A 24,607-nucleotide genomic window follows, 5' to 3' on the forward strand; every position below is an offset into this window, starting at 1 on the left:
GTGACTCCGGATAGGGTTTACTTTCAAGAGCTTCCCTTCAGGGGGGCAGGAAAGGGAAAAAAGGAACCATCAATGCTTTAAAAAAGCGGCCCGATATGTTTATATATACCCATCTAAACTGTTTACTGGTTCTCTATCTGTACAGACCCGTCATGACGGTCTGACATGAGCATTTAATTAAAAAAAGCCAGCGAGCTAACAAAAGTTTAAAAACGGGAAAAATAAAAGGGAAAGTTTCTGATTTATTATTACCCTCTTTCTTACCCTTCCTCCCCACCTCCCACTTTAACCACCTCCCCTTCTTCCTTTCTTTCCTCCCTCCTCCTTCTCCTCCTACTGACAACAATAAGAGAAAGAAAGCCAAAACGGCCAAAGGGAAAAAAAATGAGATCCGGGCACGGGGCGCGGAGAAGGCGGCCGAAGCCGCGTGAAGAGAAGGGCCGGACCGGGCCGGCGGGCCAATGGCGGCGCGCTTCAGGCCTCTCGCGAGGTGTGGAAGGCCGGTCCGTTGGGAGGGCGGGCCAATGGGGCGTCGAGTTGCGAGCGGGCGGGCGGCGCAGCGATCGGGGGGCCGGCGCGCGGCGCGGGGGTGCTGCGGCCTCGCCTGGTTTGAGGGGACTGCAGGTGACGCTCTCAGTGTATGTTTTTGACGTGGCGGCTACGTATCAGCAGAGCCATCCACTCCTGGCGCACCGTAATCAGTGACGAGTAAAACTACGTAAGGGGTAAGTAAGAGTAGACGGAGGGAAAGGAGTCAGTTGAGAGACGGTGGCATCAACACTTAGACGCACAGCATATGCACGTAGCATTAATGCAAAGGGAGAGAGAAAAAAAGAAACTCCGGGCTAACTTGGGGGGGGGGGGGGGGGGACATTGAGATAGAGAGTCTGAATGAAGAATGCGGCAGCTGCTGGGCTCTCCCTTTTCTCACCCTGCTTCATTCCGAAATCCCGTCTCTCTTCTGGGGAGGGAGATCAGATCAGAGCTTGCAGCCCAGCGCAAGTGGAATCGCTTGACTTTTTATCTCGGGTCTTTATGTGAAAGGGGATCGGGTTTTCTGTGTGTTTGTCGAAATTCACTTAACCCTGTCCCCTGATTTAACCCCCTCCCCCCAAGCTTTCATATATGTTCCTCATCTCTCAAAATCACAAGGGGGTCTGCTGGGGTGGGCACAATTGACAGGAAACGTTTAATAATTAAAAGCATATTATTTCCACCCCCCCCCCTCACTTTTGTCCGAGATGGCACGGTTCCTGAGATTTTGTGGAGTGCCATTGTATGTGTGTTTAACCCCCCCCCTCAAAAAAGTATATATAATTCCTAAAGTGACCGCTTTTTATCCAAATCCCCCCCCCCCCTTCCGATCTTATTAAGACTCCAGCAGATTTTTTAGTGAAATTGATTTTACAACAGCGGCTTCAGATGAGTTCAGTGACTTTCGTGTACAAATCGATTTTGAACCGCGGAGTTTACAGGCGAAACACATTTGCAAGTTGCATTCTGGCGTTCTTTAAATTTCTCAAATATGCAGAGATAATGATTGAGGGGAAGAGCAAAAAAAAGGCGCCGCCGATCAACGTATATCTTTGCAAGTTTCTCACGGCTCTTTTGAAGTTGGGAGCTCCTTGATCATTTTTAATTGAGGGGCGGGGGGAAAGAGCACATTTTTCAGGCTTCAGCCTTGCTGAGGAAGAACAAGCTGGGGTGGGGGGGAGAGGCATTTCTCTTCCTCTCTCTTTACCCCCTCCCAACCTCCTGTTGGATTTGAAGCTGGATAGAAAGTGTTGAATTGCTCTTTGCAGCCGGGATGAGGGTTGAATTGACCCCCTTCCCTTATTTCTATGTGTGTGCTTTTTGTATTGCCCCCTTCCTCCGACTGAGTTGACAGGAGCGGTGTGCTCGCCGCGTCTCCTGTTACTTTAGCCGCCCATTTTTTTGTATGTAAGCTCCTGACGTTTGTCCACTTGCGACAACATGATCTGCTACAGTGTAACAACATGACGTTATCCTTGGTTAGACTTTGTCACAGAAAATACGACCGAGACTGTCGATGTGTGCGTGTTGAAGTGAGTGAGTGAGGAGAGAGAGAGACGCGGACACACACACACACACGCGGGGAAATTTACTTAGGAGGCGAGAGAGGGGGAAAAGCCTGGCGGCCGCCGCCGACAGTTCTCACTTTGGCACCGAGAGCCTGCCGGGTTTGCTCACATCGCGGCGAGGTGTCGGAGAAAGGCAGAACAGGACAGCTTACTCGACACCTGGATGCAGATTATTTCGACTTATTGCTGATACTATTTTTGAGATTTTTTTTAACCTACCCCCACCCCCCCCCCACTCCCTCTTTCCTCCCCACTATCGCTCTTGTTGAATCGACGTTTGTAATTTGGCCCCCAACATATGCGGGTTTGTTTTCTTTTTAAACGACCCCTGGAATATAACGGCCAACAACACGCCAGAAAATCTTATATTTGGCTGCTTTTTTTTTGAAAAGCTTCCGACGTCTGTTCAACAGTTCGGGGAGTGGTGGGGGGGGAGAGAGATGTGTGGTGAGCGGCTGAAATGGTGATGGTTTTTTAATTAAAGCGAGTTGAGTTGTGGAGTTCTCGACGGGGGCTGTTGGAACCCATCATTCCCCCCCCCCCCCCAACCCCTGATTTCAGATCCCTTCGAGCAAAATGTTTTAACTCCGTGAAATTTTTTTTTTAAAAAAGGAAACGATTCTTTAGCCCAAACCCGGGAGCTTGGGGGGGGGGGGGGGAGGTGGTGTAATCCATCTGTGAATCGGTTAAGAGTTGCCGTAAAATTTGATCACCGCCGCCTTCACAATAAAGACACGGCTGCGGTTTGCAAAGGAGCCTTTTTCAAATTTTCGAATACCTAACTGCAACTCCGATCCGTATAGGGCGTTGTCTTGGCGTTTTATTTTGTTAATTGTTCCAAAATGACTGTCAACGTTTTCGGACAGATCGAGCGCCTAAAATGCGTGCTAGTCGCTTTCTTTTTTAAAAAATGTTCGTTTTAAGAAGAAAACCTAGTTCTTGCTGGAGACGGGCACAAAATGGCGGCGGCTTGGGTTGCTTGGAAGGTTCCAGAAATGGCGCACTGACTCCTGAAGCGAGGTTCCCTTCAGGGTGTCTTTTTTTAAAATCTGGCCAGCAGCGTGGAAATGTACTGAAGTTGGGCTCAGCCACAACCTTATGGCAGAGCTGCAGTTCTGAGCGAGCTGCGCATATTCATCCACTTCTTCAAACCATCTCCCCTTTTTCCAATATGACTCGAAAATGAAATCAACCCAGCAAGTTATTGTGTGTATATTGGGGGTAGAGTGCTATATAACATGTAGATTGTGATCATAGCATTTATCATCACAAATTGCCCCCCCGCCCCCGATTTATTGAATTTTTTTGAGTTGGAATGCAAACTCGCAGCCAAGATCATGTTTTTCAAAGTATTTTAAATAATGTGTGTACTGGAATAATTACTGTTAAGCTTTTCATCTGCAATTGTAGTTTTATGCGATAAATTATTTTCACAGCAAAAAAGAGCGAGGGGAGATTTGAGATGTTGGAAATTGAGGGATATTGATGGAGTAAGCAGGGAAAAACTTAGCACTTCTAGGGAGATTCGATAAAAGCGTACAGAGTTGATGTAATTGGCAGAGGGGAGCTGATTTATTAATGCTGTTGTGATCTACAATGCGCTACCTGAAAGGGCAGTGAAGCAGTTTGAATAGTTCGGATACTTGAAGGGGGAATAATTGTGAGGATATGCTGGAAGAGCAAGGGAGTGGAACTAATTGGATGGCACTTGCAAAAAGCTGGCAGGGCTGAATGACGTGATGTATGATTCTACAGATTCAATAAATTGTTTTGTTGCTGAGAAGGCCCTTAAGTTGGCATTTGATTCGTAAAGATTATTTCTTGCACGCTGTTCATGTTGTTCTGGAGCACAAATGTCAGTCTTCGCAAAATGCACTAGTTTAAATGCAGTATTAGCTGTGACTTTTAACAGGGATTTAATTACACCAAGTGAAACATCCATCTCCAGTGTTTGTCTGATCTCAAATCTGTATGATATTTTTAACAAGGGAGTGTTCATAATTTTTATCAGAAGAAAACAGGAACAATCGAATGTTAAGCAAATGAAAATGCTTGATGCCAACCTGAACTCCCTGACCTAATCATCATTTGCTGCTTATTAAAAGAAGAAAAATATAACAGTTGGTTAATTAAAATGTATTTGCATTTTGTGCTTTTATAATGGTAAAATTATTTTGGAATCTGGGGAAAATTGCTATAAATTAAAATGATTTCAGATAAGAATTGTCAGCATTTTGTGCAAATAAATGTGCAAAGCTTAATTTTTGATTCATTTCTGCTGGTGCAGTTACAATGTCTGAAAAAGAAATAAATGTATAAATAGTTAATTATCAGAAGTACTTTTCTGTAATTCAGTTAAGAACTTTTAGAAAATGAGTATCTCTTATGTATATGGCATATATGTTGATTTTCATAAATAAAGTATCACTTTATTTTTGCCAAAAAAGCATACAAAAATCTAAGGTGAAAAGAGCAAAAAGTTAAGTTATTTTCCAAATCACTCAGCATTCAAGCCATTTATTCCTGTGTTGGGGGTTTTGATCCAAGCTTTTTAAACTCTTTTGGTCATTTAGGTAGCTCAAGATTATGTACAATGTGGCCATGAAATCTTGCCACAATAAATTAGAACACACATTCCAGGCTGAAACTTGGCTGTAGTATGGATGGAATGCTGTATTGCAGACTATCTTTCAAAGGAAGATGTATGATTTTGAAACCGAGGCTCAATTTTCTTGTTCAGATGCATATAGAGGAACCTGCGCATTATTTGAAAAAGAGCAGGGAAGTTAGAATCATATAACCCCTGCAGTGCAGAAGGAAGTCATTTGCCCCATCAGCTCTACGCTGACTCTCCAGAGCATCTTACCATACTGTATCCCTGGAACTCTATGCATTTATCCCACTAATTGCTCTAAACTACACATTGTGGAACACAGCGATAATTTCGCACAGTCAGTTCATGTAACTTGCACATCTTTCGATTGTGGGAGGAAACTGAAGCAGCCAGAGGAATCCCACACAGACACTGGGAATACGTACAAATTCCACACGGTCACCCAAGGCTGGAATGGGACCGAGGTGCCTGGTTCTGTGCTGTTGTAGTATTTCCAGAGATTTAGCCATCATTTTTTTTTGAACCAAAAACACAGCCATCTCATTTCTTGCTTGTAAATGCTTGTGCAATTTGGTTGCTGCTTTTGCTAATATAATAATGGTGATCTCAACTGAAAGTGTCCCTGGCTATGAAATATGCCATTCAGGTCTGTGAAAAGTACAACAATTTTTTTCAATTACAACTCAATTTTTATATAAACTTTTTGGTAAAATAATTTCTTAAGTGGATGTGTGGGAAAAGTACTGTCTTCAAAAAACTGAATAGATTGTAAATACCACAAACAACAGTTAATTATAGCAAAGATGTGATTTGGTGTTGTCTATTCCAATATATTAACACTTGTCAGTTTTACATGTGTAATAAAGTGAGATTTGTTACAAGCAGATCACCATATAGTTCTAATATTACTTTTCACAATCCTAATCACGTTAACCCTTTGATGGACAAATAATTATTTTCAAGGTTTCTATGGTTAGAATGCTATTGAGCAGCAGATTTCTGAACTATTCATAACTATTTCTCAAGGAACTTTCAGGATGTTGCTGATTGATTTATGCCAAGGACTGAATGGTATTCAAATATAGTTATTTGAACCTAAAGTCATAATAAAAATAGTTTTTAGGGCAGATATGGACCATTTAATCCAACTGATCTATAACAGGAACCTTTCACCCGTCCACTTAAGTAGATTAAGGTTTTAATACTTGTAGTTGATAGAATCTTACAAGTTCTAGAAAATTCTGAGATGGCATCGCTCAATCTGCTTCCTAATCTTCCTCTGGAAAAATGGTGTGAACTCAGATGCCAGAGGGATGATCTTGTGCATCCCTCTTTAATCCTCTGTTCTTGGTAAATTCACTTTTTGTGCTAATAGCTAAATCCAGACCAGGTGATGTCTTGCTGTCCTGGTTTTCAGAAGTCTAAATAACATTTGCCTGCTCATACAGCCAAACATTGCTATTTTTGTAAGGTTTTCACTAGGGAAAAACACTCCCTGATTTGGTGGGACAAGGTACTATTAGAAAAACGAGAACTGCACTTATTGCACGTTAATGCCAAACACATTGTAACATCCTTCATTTTCACAAAAAGCTCCAACATGCCCACAATTGTTAGTGACATTTGTTGCTTTGGCTTTTAATCATAATTAAATTTACATATTTATGATTTTTTTATGACTCTCTAGGAGAGAACAGGGTGTTAATGTGCCCACCTCTTGTACTTTTCAGCGCATGTATCTTTTTCAAACTTGGTAGCAGTTGCACACTGCTTTTTAGAAAGGAAATGTTATTTAATTCAATCCATCTTTCTAAATTTATTTTAAATTTTAGAAGTTAATTTATATTTTTACTGGGGGGGGTGAGGGTGTAAAGTTTCCATGTGTTATTTTAGTTTTCCTTGCGATGAACTATTGGCTCTAACAACTATAAAGTTAGTTTCATCTCATGAACAATTTAGAATCAGAATCTTAAAGCAAGGAGGGAGTCATTGTACTTGTTATCTCTGTGCCAGCTTTTGAAAGAGCTGCCCAATTTAGTCTCACATCCCCATATGGGTGGCACTGCTGCCTCACAACATCAGGAACTGTATTTGATTCCTGTCTTGAGTCACAGTCTGCAGGTTCTCCTCCTGTCTGCTTGGGTTTCCTTTGGGTGCTCTGCTTTCCTTGAACATTCTGAAAGACGTGCTGGTTAGGTGGATTGGACATGCTAAAGTTTCCGTTAGTGTACCAGAACAGGTGCCAGAGTGTGGTGACGATTTTTGCACTAACTTTAGTGTTAACGTAAGCCTACTTGTGATATACACAAACTTTTCCCATCCCTGCAAATTATTATTTAAGTTAATTGTGAGAACCCTTTTAGGATGAAGGGTATCAGTCGCATGGATAGATTGTAGAGGATGTGGTTGCTTTCATTGGAGAAAAGAAGATTGAGAGGACACAAAGTTAGATGTATTCAAAATCATGAAGGGTTTAGACAAACTAGTTGGGAGAAAAACTGTTCCACTGGCAAAAGGATCTCAAAGCAGAGGATAACAATGGTGATATTATGGCAAACCTTATTTACAGAGGGAGCGGATATAATCTGTAATGTCCTGCCTGAGCAATAGAGGCACATTCAATTGTGACTTCCAAAAAGGTATTGGCTAAGAACCTGAGGAAAAAAGTTACAGGACCATGTGGAGATTGAGACTAGCTGAGTTGCTGTAGTATAGAGCTGGCATAGATATGTTCAATGGCATGTGCTGTAATCGTTCTAAATTGCCTTTTGAAAGTTCAAAAGGGGTCTGATTCCACCACTGTTTTGGGTAGTGTTCCAGATCTTATGTTGGTGATGGGGGTTCTGAGGGGCATATTGCTCATTGTTTTTTTGACAATAATTTTCTTTCTACTTGATGAAAAACTTTCAAATTTGAATGTTTCTATTTGGTCTCTTAACTTTTTGCGTTCTGAATAAACTCAGTTTCTCAAATTTTTCCAAATGATTAGTCCCTCATTCCTGGTCTGCTAAATCTCCTTTGTGCTTCTAGATCTTGATGTCCTGCCTAAAATGTGCACAGAATTGTCTACAGTACTCCAGCTGAGGCTTAATGATTACTTTGTAAATCGTTAGTTAGCATGATTTACAAAGTATCTCCTTTTTTAACTGACTTAGTGGCACAGTGGTTAGCACTGCTGCATCACAGCTTTATGGACCCAAGCTCAATTCCAGCCTTAGGTGACTGTGTGGAATATGCACGTTCATGTGTGGGTTTCTTTTGGGTGCACTGGTTTCCTCCCACAGTCCAAAAAATGTACAGGTTTGGTGGATTAGCTAAATTGCCCCTTAGTGTATCAGGTTGTATAGGTTAGATGGATTAGCCATCAGAAATGTGTGGGGGAGACAGCCCAGGTAAAATACTCTGGCAGAAAGTTGGTGTAGACTTGATGGGCTGAAATGGCCACTTCTGCACTGATGGGATTTTATACTTGCCCTGCCACTTTCAAAGATATGCAAATATGCATCACCAGGTTTCTGCTTTTGCACCCCTTTTACATTAGTCCTAATTAGTTTATACTGTCTCTTCATGGTGTCCCTCCCAAAATGCATCACTTCACACTTGCTGTTTTAAATTGTATATGCCATATGTCTGCTCATTTTAGGGAGTCTGCTGAAGTCTGGTACTATCCTCACTAATTACTATGTTAAGTTTTTCAGCTACAAAATTAAAATTTGTGCTCTTGTTCTCAGGTTCATGTCCTTTACACGTAAAAAGAAAAACAAAGGTCAAATTACTGACTGCTGGGGGAACCCATTGAAGACGTCAGTTAGAAAGAAACATCTATTTACTATAAATCTCTGCTAGCCACCTTTAGCCAATTATGTGTCAATTTTACCAACATCCCATTAATTCCACGTGCTTCCGTTTTCTGAATAAATCTGTACTATAGTATTTTGTCAAATGCTCTCTGGAAGTCTAGACAACATACACAACATCCACTGCACTCTGATCAACCCGTAGCTAGTTCATAGGACTCAATTAGGTTTGATAGACACAATGTACCTTTAATAAATCTATGCCAACTTTGTTCATAATACTTCAATTGAGAATTTTGTCCTTTTCTATCACTGACATTAAACTGGCATTTGGGTACAAGGTTCACTACAGTTTCTAATATAATTTATATTTCTATATATGTAGTGTTTCTGTGCTGAGGACTTATCAGGTTGTTCAATTAATTCGTTACAAGCTTTCATAAAATTTTGTTAAAAATTCTAACTTTTAACAATTCTAGGCAAGTTGAAAAATCCACGTCCTTTATTAAAAGAGAGTACAAAGCAAAGATGTTATTCTAAACCATCACAAGATATTGGATATGTTTTAGTTGGAATATCATCTTGAATTGTAGACACAACAATTTAGAAAAGATGAGTGTTTTCTGTTATGTGGAAACTGGGGTCACTTTAGAGCAGAGAAGATTAAGGAGAGATTTGATAGGGGTGTTAACAATTATGAGTTTGATAGAGTAAATAGGCAGAGATTGTTAAGGTTGGCAAAAAATGGCAGCATGAAGAAACATTTTTTACATTGAGTTTTGTGAAATACACTACCTGAAAGATACACTTTCGAGAGGGCTTTGAAGGGAATAAAATTACATACTGTTGGACAAGAACGAAGTGAGTGGATCGAGTGACATAGTTCCACCAATTAACAACCAAGATAATCCAACTGTTCTTTCTGTGCTGAATCATTAAGTCTCACAGTCAAGAAAAAGAACTGCTTTTTCCTTGAAATGTCATATGCCTAAATTTACCTGGAAGATACAGATTTATGGGACTTTAATATTTTTATTAGTGGACTAATCGGCAAATTCAAATCAGTTGGTAGCACACTTGCCTATAAGTTACAGGACTTGAACACAAGAATCAGTGCTCAGGGTGTGCTGAATGATTTGGAGGTATGGTCTTTCAAATGAGACATTACACTGAGGCCCCATCTGTCTGCTATAGTGGATGTAAAAGATCCCTTGGCACTGTTGGAGTTATCACGATGAACCTGGCTAATATTTATCCCTCAATTAATGTAAAAACAGCTTATCTAGTTATCACATTTCTGTTTACACACCTTAATGGATTCCACCTTGCTCTCAGATTCACCTTTAAAGCAAAACAGTCTCATAAGCTCCCTTGACATGCTAATTAAATCTGCCAGTGGGGTCTCTATTACTGTCTACCACCAGCCCACGTCACTAGTTAGCATACATATTGGGATTCCCACAGTTCCACGCGCTATAAAATTGGCTTTATTGACAACCTTGTAAATCAGGTCCAAGCCCGTTGTTCATGCAAGTTTATGCAAAATAGGGTACCTTAAGGCTATTCTGGGAATCATGGGCTGTGCTTGCAAAACTCAGAACATAGTGTTCAGCATTAGGTATGACTGACAATACTTACTAAATAGTTTTGATTTTGCTGAGATGTGAAGTCATGGTAATGTTACTGGACTTGAATTCAGAGGCCCGGACCAATGACCTGAGGTCATCGGTTTAAATCCCATCATGGCAGCTGTTGGCATTTAAATTAATAAATCAGGAATATAAATCGAGTCTCAGATATTGATGTAGTCTGTGTCCATATGATAACATTCAGGCTTGGGCTGACAAGTGGCAAGTAACATTCATGCCAGGCAATGATCATCTCCAATACGAGAAAATCTAGTCGTCTTGCATTGATGTCTACTGACAACGCTATTTTCACAGAATTGTGCAGTGTAGAAGACAAGTCTGCACTCACATGCAAGAAACACTTGACCTCCCACCTCCCATTTACCATCACTTGGCTGATAGCCATGAATGTTATGTTCCAAATGCTCATTCATGTGAGGCAAATTTACAAAGGATGTGAGACAACTTGCCTCAACCACCCTCCAAGGCAACACATTCCAGACTGATTACACAGATGGTGACAATGTTTTTCTTCCCCCGCCCCCCCCAAACCTCCTGCTCCTCACCTTGAATCTTTGTCCTTTCAAGACTGATTCTTCAGCTAATGGGAATAGTTTCTTTTATCCACTCTCAATGTCCCTCATAATCTTGTACACCTGGATCAAGTCACCCTTTGGTCTTCTCTGTTCCATCGAAAACAATCCAAACCTATACAACCTCTTCATAATTTAAATTGTTCCATCCTAGGCAGCATCCTGATGAATCGCCTCTGCACCTCCTCCCGTACAACCACATTCTCCCGATAATGTGGCAAGCAGAACTGCACATGATATTCTAGCTGTGGCCTTACCAAATTTCTATGCAGTAAATACCTGCATAGTTGAGGGCAAACCAATGTCTGATATCATTTAAGATGGGCAAATGCAAACTTGTGAGTTTGGGTAAGAAAGATGGACAGTGATAACACAAACAAAATTGCATAAACTAGATATGACACAGGAGAGGTGCAGTTTATGCCAAAAAAAGCACTGTTATATATTGAGCTAAACTTGGCTCCTTGAAAATTAAATTCACAGGGCTGGTGGAGTTAGGTTAAATTTTCCATGTTGGATGAAGAATCCTGGATAATGAAAGATAATTTGTCATTCCAGCAATTGTACAATACTGCCAAAATAGCCCTATTTATTTGAACTTGGCTTTGGTTGTTACAAAGTTAGGTTGGTGCTCTGTTGTAGGATGGTCAATTGTGACCAAAGGCAAGCACTGGCATCAACATTTTAATATAGACTAAAGGAATGTGATGAATATGGAACTGAAGACGTTAGGAAATAAATCGAAGGGCTGTCACAAATTATATAAAAATTATTTTTATATTGGCTGAAAGCTAGTTGGAACAATAGACATTAGTTTAGTTGCACTTATGTATATTCAAGTCTCATCCAGCTACAATTCATAGCTGGGTGGTAAAGAATATAACTAAGCTGTATGCATTTAAAAGTTTTGTATCTTATGAAACATATGTTATATAACCTACACCTCCAGCTCAACAACTGCAGTTTTAGCCTATTCCGATATAATGACCACAGGTAAACCTCTCGTTAATGTCCAGCATCTGAATACAATTAAATACCCAATCAACATACACATAGTCCTATGTCCTGGAGATTAAAGAAGTGGACGTGAAAGATATGTAAAGTTTATTTATTAGTGTCACAGGGAGGCTTACATTAACACTGCAATGAAGTTACTGTGAAAATCCCCTAGTCACCACACTCTGGTGCCCGTTCAAGTACCCTGAAGGAGAATTAGCATAGTCGATGCATCTAATCAGCACATCTTTTTGGACTATGGGAGGAAACCAGAGCATCTGGAGGAAACGTGCAGACACAGAACATGCAAACTCCACACACAATGACCCAAGCTGGGAATTGAACCCAAGTCCCTGGTGCTGAGGCAGCAGCGCTAGCTACCATGCTGCCCCATGAATGTACATGTGTAGGTGAATGAGTTATTGTTAGCACTCTAAATTTTTTTTTATTTGTTGATGGGATGTGGGTGTTGCTGGGTGGGCCTGCATTTCTCATCCATCCTTGAGGTCAGTTAAGAATCAACCATATTGCTGTGGATCTGGACTCATGTAGCTCAGACAAGGGCGGCCGGGTTCTTTCCCTGAAGAAAATAGTAGGTGCGTTTTTACAATATTCAACAATGACTTCATGATCGTCGTTCGACTTTTATTTCCAGATTATATGATTGAAGTCAAAGTGCACCATTTGCTATGTTGGGTTTCAGACCTGGGTCCCCAAAGCATTACCCTGGGTCTCTGGACGGACTCCCACCCACCCACACACACCCACCCACACCCACACCCACACACACACACACACACACACACACACGCGCACCGCCACCATACTATTGTACAAGTAGATGCAGAACAGTGTGAATCAACCTTCATATAAGTAAGATGCTCACGTTTGAGACAGAGATTGATGTCACTGAATGTAAGATGGTTTCTTTAGGAGACCTAATTTTGTGGAACGTAAATATATCTCCATTTTCTAACATCAAATACTTACATTTTTATAGGATCTTTAATGTAATAAAACGCCCAAAGATGCTTTCTAGGACCAAGTATTGAACAACATTTGACATGGAGTCACACAAGATTTCAGGGCAGACAATAGAGGTAGGTTTTAATGAGGATGGAGAATTTTAGGGAGGGCGTGTCAGAGCTTATGGTCTATGAAACTAAAGGCACAGGTGTCAATTTTTAAGTTTATTTATTAGTGTCACAAATAGACTTGTATTAACATTGCAATGAAGTTATTGTGAAAATCCCCTCATTGCCAAACTCTGGTACACTGAAGGAGAATGGCCAATGAATTGTGGACCAATTATAAAAAATGGGTTTATGCAGGAAATTGGGAAATACTCTCGTGCCTTCACATCCTTTCTGAAGTGTGTGCCCAGAGTTGATTACAGTGCACCAGTTGGAACTAAATCATGTTATACAAAGGTTCACCAGGACCTCTATGGAAGTTATGTACTCTGCCTTTATTTATAAAACCCAGGATGCCTTTTTAATAATTCTCTCAATCTGTCACTTAGAATGATTTGCACGCATATACCCACAGACTTCTCTGCTCCAGCATCACTTTTAGAATTGTAACCTTTAGTTTATTTTGTAAACAAAGATAAGAATTTTAAAATTGTTGATGGATTGGAGTCAGTGGCCTGTATTTTGCAATCCTAGACAAAGCACCACTATTCTTCTTTGGTTTTGCCCTTTCCCACATTTGTGTAGCTGGTGCAAAGTCATAGTGATTTCCAAGTCTTCAGGAACTGATGTCATCAAATAGAGTAAGTAACCAATCATTTTGAAGTACTCACAGACAAGAAACCAGGAAGTAAAATGGAACTGATTGTCTTTCACATTCAATTACATTTCAGAGAGAGTGAAATAAATAATTGTAATGTTGGATTAAGGACAAAGGCAAAATTCTTTTTTAAAAAAGTATACAAATGGATATTTAATCATGAGAAATTTGATATTTCACATATATAATTTTTCTGAGCCAATGGCCTGTTGAGTATTGATTACAAACTTGGTATGCCATTGTGAAAGCCCAGTGACGCCTTGTTCGAAAATGTGTAACTTTTTAAAGGATTCTTGCAGTGAGACTAACAGTGTAAAAAGGAAAGTTCTTATCAGTATGGTGATTTCTGATCAATTGCAAACTGAAGAGACTTCAACACATGTCATATGGTGAAGCTTGGGGTTATGGCAATTTTTGTACTTTTGCATTTAACTATGCATGTGCAGGCTCCAGAAGATGCTGTCAGTTTCACAGAAGTGATGACTACTGACACTGATGTGCTCAGTGTCAGTACTGTAAAATCTAGGCTATTATAGTTCAGTGACTACGTGAGTAAGGACGCACATACAATATAGGGAGTAGAGTTTTGTATGAGTCAAAGTTTATGAAGGCTGCAAGGTGAGAGGCTGGCTAGGAAAGCATATAAATGGTTGAGTTTAAAGCTAGCAAGGCATGGATGAGGGTTTCAGAAAATGCTAATCACTGTTGCCACCCTCTCTAGAAACTGGAGTGGAACTATCCAAATTCATTTCACATGGATATCTTCAACTGACAAAGAAGCAAATGCCAATAATAATTCAAGTTGCTGCATTAATTTGTTGACCTAACTTTTTGGTATTCCTGAATGTAAATCTCTATCTGACTCTCTTTCCCCCTCTGTGTCTCCCTCTCTCTGACCTAGATTTTTATAATCAAAGGAGGAAGGGGGATTTGGGAAGATTCCTACTTTGGCACTCCTGTTTTGGGCGAAAGCACTACAAAAGTAGGATCTTCATTCCTGGGATAGAGTGTGGGCTGAAATCCTGGAAAGAGCTGTGGAGGTGGCCACAGGCTGCTGGGTGTGGAAGCGAGCTGTTTAAACAGCCTACATTCGTGCCTTAGGACTTTGTCCTTGTGAAAAAAGACAAAGACTGTCCAGCTCTTACCTCTCACGCTCTGTGTGCCACTACATACTGCCATTTCCCCCAGCTCACCCCTATGTTCCCATATGCTACTTAAGCAAAGCTTTGCCTTTCCACCCATCTGCAGGCACCTCATGACTCCTGTGCCAAGCTCTGAGGAAGAGTCATCCAGACTTGAAATGTTAGTTTGTAGTCTCTCCACAGATGCTGTCAGACCTGCTGAGATTTTCTAACACTTCCTGTTTTTGTTTCAGATTCCAGCATTCACAGTAATTTGCCTTTATCTGGCACTTCCATGCCCACTAACCACTATATGCATTCTAGAACCAACTAACACTGTAGCGCATAGTGAAATGTGTGTAAAAAAAAAAATAATCCATTGACAGCTTTCTTCTATGCTTGGGGGGGAAAAAAATGTCTGGACTAATGACTGTCAATCAGCCAGCCCCTTTAAAGCCATAAACCCTTGAAATCATTTAACTTGTGTTAAGAAACATTGTGAAATTAACAGTAGAAATCAGCAGCCCAAGCTGTCAATCAAACAATATTTTGTCTCAGATGGAGGTTTTCTGGTATTTGGAGAGTTGGACTTTCAACCAAGCCTTGTTATTTATTCTCTGCATGTATGAGCTGCCTATGACCTCATTTGCAACAATTCCATTCACGTATTGCTGTGTGCTCCTGAGCTGACCTACTTTGGTTCCTGGATAAGCAATGTCTTGATTTGAAAATTCTCACCCTTTTCAAATCCCTCATTCTCCTTCAGTCCCACAACTCTGAGATATTTGTGGTTATCCAATTCTGCCCTCTTGAGCATTACCAATTTGGAATCATTCTACTGTTAGTCTTATGCCTTCTGTTGTCTAAACTCTGCTCCCGAAATGAAATTCCACCATGAGAGAAAATATCCACTGGTTTCTCCACAATACTCCAGGTGTGGTCTCATCAATGCCTTGTATAGTTGTAGCAAGACTTCTCCACTTTTATACTCCTGTTGTGATAAATTTTTTGCTATACCTGCATGCTAACTTTTGACAATTCATGTATAAGGCCACCCACATCCTCTGTAGTTCAGCATTCTGTACAATCTCCATTTGAATAATATTTTGCTTCGTCTAGTTGTCTGGCCAACGTGGACAACATCACATATATTTCATTTACCAAATTTTTACGTCACATAACTTATTTAGATCTCCTTGAAAATGTTTTGTAACCTCACAACTTTTTTCCTACCTATCTTTGTATCTTCAGCAAATTTGGCTACAATATACAATTTCCATTCATCCAAGTCATTAATATTGAACTTAAATTGTTGAGGCCAATGCAGTACTTGGCTATGTATAGTTTGCTAACCTGAAAATTATCCATTTATCCCGACTTTGTTTCCTGCTATATTAGCATGGATTGGCTAATTATCACTCCTCAACACTCTTGTATGGAGACCAGAATTGTACACAGTACTACAGTGTGGTCGCAAGACATCCCTACTTTTAAAATAGACACCTCTTGTTCTGTATTCTTTGTGGTGCCTTATGGAATACAAAAACTCTGTATCTACATTTTCCCCTTTGTCCACCCAGCTTGTTGCATCTCCACAGAACCCAAATTTATCAAACACAATTTGCCGTTCATAAGACCACGTTGACTTTTTTTTGTAAATTTATTCATTCGTGGGACATGGGCGTTGCTGGCTGGACAGCATTTATTACGGATCACTAGTTGCCTTTAAAAAGATGTCTTCTTGAATCACTGCAGTACACGTGCTGTGGGTTGACCCACAATGCTGTTAGAGAGGGAATCCCAGGATTTTGACCCAGCGAATACAAAGGAGTGGCAATAGTTTCCAAGTCAGGATGGTGAGTGGCTTGGAGGACAATTTGCAGGTGGTGGTGTTCACATTGTATCTTCTGCCCATGTCTTTCTAGATGGAAGTGGTCATGGCTTTGGAAGGTGCTGTTTCAGGATCTTTGGTGAATTGCTGCAGTGCACCTTGTAGACAGTCCACACTGCTGCTAGTGACGTTGGTGGCGGGGGGAGTTGTTTGTGAGTGTGGTGCCTACCGAGTGGGCTGCTTTGTCTAAAGTTTATTTATTAGTGTCATAAGTAGGCTTGCATTAACATTGCAGTGAAGTTAGTGCGAAAATCCCCTAGGTGCCATACTCTGGCACCTGTTTGGGTACATTGAGGGAAAATTTAGCATGGCCAGTGCACCTAATGAGTACATCTTTTGGGCTATGGCAAGAAACCAGAGCACCCGGAAGGAACCCAATCAAATACAGGAGAGCTTGCAGACTCCACTCAGTGACCCACGCTGGAATCAAACATAGGACCCTTCTGCTCTGAGACAGCAGTACTCATCATTGTACCACCTTGCCCCCACGGATGGCGTCAAGCTTGAGAATTGTTGTTGCTGCATCCATCCAGGCAAGAGGGGAGTATTCTATCACATTCCTGATTTGTGCCGTGTAAATAGTGGGTAGGATTTGGGAAGTCAGGAGGTGAGTTACTTGCCTTGGACTTGCTCCTGTAGCCACTGTGTTTACGTGATGAGTCCAGTTGAACCCCAGGGATGTTGACAGTGAGGGATTCAATGATGGTAATGCCATTAAGTGTGAAGGGGTGGTGGTTAGATTATCTCTTACTGTTGATGGTCATTGCCTTGCATTTGTGTGGCGCGAACATTACTTGCCACTTGTCAACCCAAGCCTGGATATTGTCCAGAACTTGCTGCATTTGAACATGGACTGTTTCAGTATCTGAGGCATTGGCAAAGATCCCTACTTTTGATCTTATGACGGAGGGATGGTCATTGATGAAGCAGCTGAAGATGGTTGGGCCCAGGACACTACCCTGAGGGCCTCCGACAGAGATGTCCTAGAGCTGCGATGACCGCCCCTCCTCCCCTCAGCCACCATAACCATCTTCCTGTGTGCCAGATATCAGTCCAACCAGTTTGTCCAATTCCCGTGGACTCCAGTTTTGCTAGGGCTCCTTGATGCCATACTCGGTTGAATGCGGTCTTGCTGTCAATCTCGCCTCACCTCTGGAATTCAGCTCTTTGTTCATGTTTGAACCAAGTCTGTAATGAGATCAGGAACTGGGCAACCCTGGTGAAACCCAAACTTGGTGTTGCTTAGCAGGTGCTGTTTGATATCACTGTTGATGACGCCATTCAGCACTTTACTGATGATTGACGATAATTGTCTGGGTTGGAATTGCCCTGTTTCTTGTGTACAGAACATACCTGGGCAATTTTCCATCTTGCCAGGTAGTGTAGTAGTGTATTGGAAGAGCTTGGCTAGAGGACTGGTAAGTTCTGGAGCACAAGTCTTCAGTACTATTGCCAGAATGTTGTCAGGGCCCATTGCCTTCGCAGGACCTACAACCGATTTCTTGACATTATATGGAGTAAATTGAATTGGCTGGAGACTGGCATGTGTGCTGCTGGGGAACACTGGAGGAGACTGAGATGGATCATCCACTCAGCACTTTGGGCTGAAGGTTGCTTCAGTCTTATCATTGGAACTGATATGATGGGCTGCTCCATCATTGAGGATGGGGATGTTTGTGGAAGCTCCTTCTCCAATGAGTTCTTCACCATCATTCACGACTGAATGTGGCAAGACTGCAGAGCTTGGATCTGATACATTGGTTGTGGGATTGCTCAGTTCTATCACTTGCTGTTTGGCATACAAATAGTCCTGGAAGTTTTACCAGGTTGACGCCACAGTTTTAAATATACCTGGTACTGCTCCTGGCCTGCCTGCATTCTCTATTGAACCAGGGTTGATCCCCTGGCTTGATGATGATGGTTTAGTGGGGGATATACCAGACCATGAGGTTGCAGATTGTGTTGGAGTACAGTTCTGCTGCTGTTGATGACCTACATGCCTCATTGATCCCCAATCTGCCTGATTGTATTATGATTTTCTAAATGTTCTGCTACTACTGCCTTAATAATGGATTCTAGCCATTTTCACAATGGTGCTTGTTATATTAACTGATCTATAGTTTCCTGGTTTGTCTTCTTTTTTTGAATCGTGATGTCACATTTACATTCATATTCTGGCAAGATCACGAGATACCAATTGAAATCCTGGTGGAAGCTTTACTACCCTAACTCAGATACAGTTTTCAAATATAGAGCTGTAAGATAGTATGAAAATGAAAACATCTTTTATACGTAGTCATTTAATATGAAAGCCAGGGATTAATGGGCACGAGACACTATCTGTACCACAGTAAAATATAATGTACAGTTTTAATAATACCATGATGGAAAATCTAATGGGTGTGTAGGAGCTGAGGGACCTGCATGTATATGTGCATATGTCATTTGAAGTTGGCTGGAAAGGTGGAGATAGCACTTAATAAAGCATGCCGTACTTAGGCCATTAAATCACTCCTACACTATAATGTTCCAAACAAGCTGGCACTCGAGATCCATATTAAGCTAAAGTTACTGAGTCGATGAAGCAAATGCCTGTCATTAACTCTCCGGGAGCTGACATATTCAAGTTTGGAGGTGTTTACTTGACAAGGAACCTCACTAGCCTCTTTTTGCTTAATTTTGAATCGGGAATTTTGTCCAAGAATACGATCTTTCTCCATATCCTAGTTATGACTGTAACACTACATTCTGCATGCTCTCGTTTCCTGCTCTTGAACGGTATGTCTATATGGCATGCAAGAAACAATGCTCTTCACTGTATGCAATACATATGACAATAATAAATCAGAAGATGTTCCATAACTCACCTGTACAAATGGAAAGGAAGCAAGTCATTGTGGTGTTTTAGTTATCTTAACAGCAGCAGAATTTCTTGCATGGATTATTCTCAACACAATTGACATTCTTTATACAGACTTGGTGTATTTGACTTTCATGCTGGATGAGGAACAGTTGACATGAATTTTGCGGTGCAGGAAGCTCAAGAAAAGTTTTGTGTACGTGGCATTTACTGACCTGACCAAAGACCTTGGGCACAGTAAAATGTGAAGGTCTACTGAAGATGCTGTACAAACACATCTGTCTTGAAAAGATAATCAGGTCATCCATTTATTTCATGATGGTCAATCGAATTCAAGATGGTGCCTTATCAGGTGTCTTTCTGGTCACCAATAGATCCAGGCAAGGCTGTGTAATGGCTTTGGTTCTATTTGCTATTTACTTTTCAGGATCTTGATGTAGGAGTTCACATTCAGTTCATGATAACCACTTCAATCTGCAAAAGCTCATGGCTGGTACAAAGATTACAGAACAGCTATAATGCTGACAATTGTGCTGTCACAGCACACGCTCTGGAGCACATTCAGCTACATGTTGAGCTCTCGTGCACAAACCTCAAAGTGTTGTCCCTAGAGTAAGTCTGAAAAAGACAGAGCTCTTGGGTGTGGCTGGCTACAAACTTCAAAACCTCTTGTCACAATCAGTAATACACTCCAACTCAGTTCAGAAGTATCCTCTCCAAGAAAACAACATTTTAGAACTTTTTGTTATTCATTCATGAGGTGTGGACATCAATGGTCAGACCAGCATTTATTGCCCATCCCTAATTGCTCTTGAGGAGATGGCTGTGAGCTGCCTTCTTGAATAGCTGCAGTTTGTGTTGTTGCAACCCCCATAGTGCTATGAGGAAGGGAGTTCCAGGATTTTGACCCTGGAACGGAAGTACATTTCAGATGGTGGTGTTCCCATGCATCTGCTGCCCTTGTCCTCCCAGGTGGCAGAGGTTGTGGTTTTGGGAACTGCTGTCTAAGGATCCTTGGTGATGCAGTGCATCTGTAGATGGTAAACACTGCTACCATTGTGCATTGGTGGTGGAGGGAGCAAATGATTAAGGTGATGGATGGGGTGCCAATCAAATGGACTGCTTTGTCCCACATGAGTGTTTGAGCTGCATGCATCATGCAAGTGGTGATAATTCCAACACACTCCTGATTTGAGCTGTGTAGATGGGGGCTGTCAGAGATGAGATACTCACTGCAGAATACCCAGTTTCTGACCTCCTGTTGTAACCACATTATTCATATGGCTGGTTCAGTTCAATTTCTGGTTGATGGTAGCCCTCAGGATGTCATTAGTGGGGGATTCAGTGATGGTAATGGCATTGAATGTCATGGGGAGATGGTTAGTTTCTCTCACCCTTTTTGAAGATGGTCATTGCCTGGTAGCATGAAAGTTACTTGCCACTTATCAGTCTGAGCCTGAATATTTTACATGTCTTGCTGCATTTTAGATCTCTTCGTTTCCAAAGATTGTGAGTTCGATATTAAAATTTGTGGCTTTATTCAGCACCCAAAGGTGCGGCACAGTTACACTTCTTTCGCTGTTCCCAAGGCAAGAAAGAGAGCTGTTTGTGCACTTAGTACATATACCCATGATGTCACTGGTCTTAACCTCATTAGTGCATTTAAATTGCACTGCCAGGCCCTGATTGGTGATGGGGAGCACATCACCAGTGACATGACAGCAGATATTGGTGTCATATGGGCCGCAGGGCCAAAATCGGGAGGTGGGGTAGCCATTTCCATTGGGTTCCGGAAAAGGGGGTGGCGGCAGCCATTTTACGAGGAGATGTATTACAGTTGATAAGGGGGATGTGCTGGATATTCTTGAGGGGCTGAAAATAGATAAGTCCCCTGGTCCGGATGGGATCTACCCTAGGATTCTCTGGGAGGCTAGAGAGGTGATTGCAGAGCCTCTGGCTCTGATCTTCAGGTCGTCATTGGTCTCTGGTGTAGTCCCGGAGGATTGGAGGATAGTGAATGTTGTCCCATTGTTTAAGAAGGGGAACAGAGACTTTGCCGGGAATTATAGACCGGTGAGTCTTACTTCTGTTGTGGGCAAGGTTTTAGAAAAAATTATTAGGGATAGGATTTATAGTTATTTGGAGTGTAATGAATTGATTAGAAATAGTCAGCATGGTTTTGTAGCGGGTAGGTCGTGCCTTACTAACCTTATTGAGTTTTTTGAGAAGGTGACCAAAGAGGTGGATGGGGGCAAGGCAGTTGACGTGGTATATATGGATTTTAGTAAGGCGTTCGATAAGGTTCACCATGGTAGGCTTCTGCAGAAAATGCAGATGTATGGGATTGTGGGTAATCTAAGAAGTTGGATCAGGAATTGGCTATCAGATAGGAGACAGAGGGTGGTGGTTGATGGTAAATATTCATCATGGAGTTCGGTTACAAGTGGTGTGCCTCAGGGATCTGTTTTGGGGCCACTGTTGTTTGTAATCTTTATTAATGATCTGGATGAGGGTATAGTTGGGTGGATTAGTAAATTTGCTGATGACACCAAAGTCGGAGGTGTGGTAGATTGTGAGGAAGGGTGTCATAGTCTGCAGGGAGACTTAGATAGGTTGCAGAGCTGGGCCGAGAGGTGGCGGATGGAATTTAATGCGGAGAAGTGTGAGGTAATTCACTTTGGTAGGAGCAACAGATGTGTCGAGTATAGGGCTAACCGGAGGACTTTGAATAGTGTGGATGAACAGAGGGATCTAGGTGTATGTGTACATAGATCCCTGAAAGTTGGGAATCAAGTAGATAAGGTTGTTAAGAAGGCGTACGGTGTCTTGGCGTTTATTGGTAGGGGGATTGAATTTAGGAGTCGCAGCGTCATGTTGCAACTGTACACTACTCTGGTGCAGCCGCACTTGGAGTACTGTGTGCAGTTCTGGTCCCCACATTACAAGAAGGATGTGGAGGCTTTGGAGAGGGTGCAGAGGAGGTTTACTAGGATGTTGCCTGGTATGGTGGGGAGGTCCTATGAGGAGAGACTGAGGGATTTAGGGTTGTTTTCGTTGGAAAGAAGGCGGCTAAGAGGGGATCTTATTGAAACATATAAGATATTAGAGGTTTAGATAGGGTGGATAGTGATAGACTTTTTCCTTGGATGGAGAAAGCTAGCACGAGGGGGCATGGCTTTAAATTAAGGGGGGGTAGCTACAGGACGGATGTCAGGGGTAGGTTCTTTACCCAGTGGGTGGTGAGGGATTGGAATGCCCTGCCTGCTGCAGTTGTAAATGCGCCTAGTTTGGGGGCGTTTAAGAGATCTGTGGATAGGTTTATGGACAAAAAGGGATTGGTATAGGCTAGTGGGTCATTGTTTTTGTAACTGGTTGGCGCAACGTCGTGGGCCGAAGGGCCTGTTCTGCGCTGTTATGTTCTATGTTCTATGTCCCCTGACTTCCTGATCAGCATCGCTGCCGGTGTGATGCAGTGCAGCCCCATCACCCTGGGAACACTCCAATACGAAGCCAATTCACTCATGATCCCAGTGTCACCACAGAGCCCTTTGCTACCAACAAAGATGATAGCCACACACGCGCTCTCTTGCTCACGCCCCTAATAAAAATTATCTGTGCATGCTCCACCACTGCACATTGACTGCTTCAATATCTGAGGAGTTGCAAATATAGCTGAACACATGTGCAATTATCAGCAAATATCCCCACTGCAGATCTTGTAATGGAAGGAAGGTGTTGATGAAGCAGGGGAAGGGTTTGGGTCAAGGACACCACTGAAAAACTCCTAGAGTGGTATCTTGAACTGAGATGATTGACCTTGGCAACAGTCACAACCATTTTTCTTTGCGCTAGGTATGATTTCAGCCAGCAGAGAATTTACCTTCTGATTCCCATTGACTTTGGTTTTGCTAGGGCTCCTTGCTGCCACGCTTATCGAAATGTAACCTTGGTGTCAAGATCAGACACTCTCACTTTACCTCTGGAATTTAGCTCTTTTGTCCACATTTAGACTGAGGCTGTGATGAGGTCCTGACAGAACCCAAACTGAGCATCAGGGAGCAGGTAATTTCTGTGTTAGGATAGGAAATAATTAATAGTCAAGGAGTGTTTAAGGTTGTTAATGTGAGTTAATTGGTTAAGCACACCACTGGGTTTATATATAGGGGAAATACTCTAGTTTAGTGATGTGCCACTCTTCTGCATCTACATTTACGATTGGGTGCCCATGGATCTGGTGCATGTAGTGTTCACTATCATTATTGTAGCTTTCTGCAATGGGCACCACGGGGGCTGGAGTCCCTTAATTACCCCGGCAATCACATTTTGGTTTGAACTTTGGAAATTTCCTTTCTGATTCTCTTTCGTTGCAGTTTCTCTTTAGGGAGCTGCCCTGTTAATTTATTCACACAATCGTTTGTCAATTTGTCCCCTTAATTTGTTAATTTGCTTTAATTCAAAAACCTATGAAGAGGTAACACCCTGGTCTGACTGCCACTTTTCTGCGACTGTGTTCCCAACCAGGTGTACTGAGAGTGGGAACACGTGGTGTCTGCATGATCAAGCCCTTCCATGTCCTGTGGATACCACAGGGGCTGTGCCCTTTTCTTGGCCTCATTGATGTATGTAAGTCCAGAGTGTAGTGACAAATATCCTTGTAGGGGTATTTGCTAGTGTTGTTGGGGAATGTTTAACTAATGTGGTGGGTGAGTGGGAACCTGAGTGGAAGACAAAAGAGAAGGAACAAAAAGAGAATTGAAAGACAGAAAAATAGAAAACAAAAGTGGAAGCAGACCAACTCTCAGGCTAAAGAAATTCAGCATGTCCACTCGTAGCCCGGTCCATCACACAAAGCAACCTCCCAACCATTGATTCCGTCTACACTTCCTGCTACCTTGGGAAAGCAGCCAGCATTATCAAGGACCTCACGCACTCTGAATGTACTGTCTTCCACCACCTTCTGTTTGGGAAAAAAATACAAAAGTTTGAAAAGACATACCAACAGACTCAAGAGCAGCTTCCTCCCTGCTGTCATCCGACTTTTGAATGGCCCTATCATGTATTATGAAGCTCGCAATTTTCTGATCCTGTTTTCATTTCACGTCCATGACATGTATATTTCAGTTAGCAATCAGCTGCAGAAGCCTAAATGATCTTTGTCTTCATCCTTCCTGCAACAGAAACATTGTATTCTGCATCCTATCCTGTTTTTCTTCC

General features: G+C 41.9%; 1 protein-coding gene across 9 annotated transcripts in view; it reads left to right on the forward strand.

Annotated features, from left to right (window-relative positions):
• Positions 1 to 609: 609 nt before the first annotated feature.
• The window catches only part of LOC145358363 (cAMP-responsive element modulator-like), a 118,600-nt gene continuing 94,602 nt past the window's right edge, over positions 610 to 24,607 (forward strand). For 5 of the 9 annotated variants that reach the window (XM_080212382.1, XM_080212374.1, XM_080212335.1 and 2 more), the window contains exon 1: positions 613 to 725. The gene's annotated coding sequence lies outside the window, so the exon portion shown is untranslated. Of the gene's footprint in view, positions 726 to 1,795; positions 2,067 to 12,730; positions 12,831 to 13,448; positions 13,505 to 24,607 lie in introns of those variants that run through there. The other 4 variants (XM_080212355.1, XM_080212345.1, XM_080212402.1 and 1 more) reach the window with 4 other exon arrangements.

The sequence above is a fragment of the Carcharhinus amblyrhynchos genome, chromosome 2 (genome assembly GCF_965287045.1).
Source record: "Carcharhinus amblyrhynchos chromosome 2, sCarAmb.v2.hapA, whole genome shotgun sequence".
NCBI classification, from domain to species: Eukaryota; Metazoa; Chordata; class Chondrichthyes; order Carcharhiniformes; family Carcharhinidae; genus Carcharhinus; species Carcharhinus amblyrhynchos.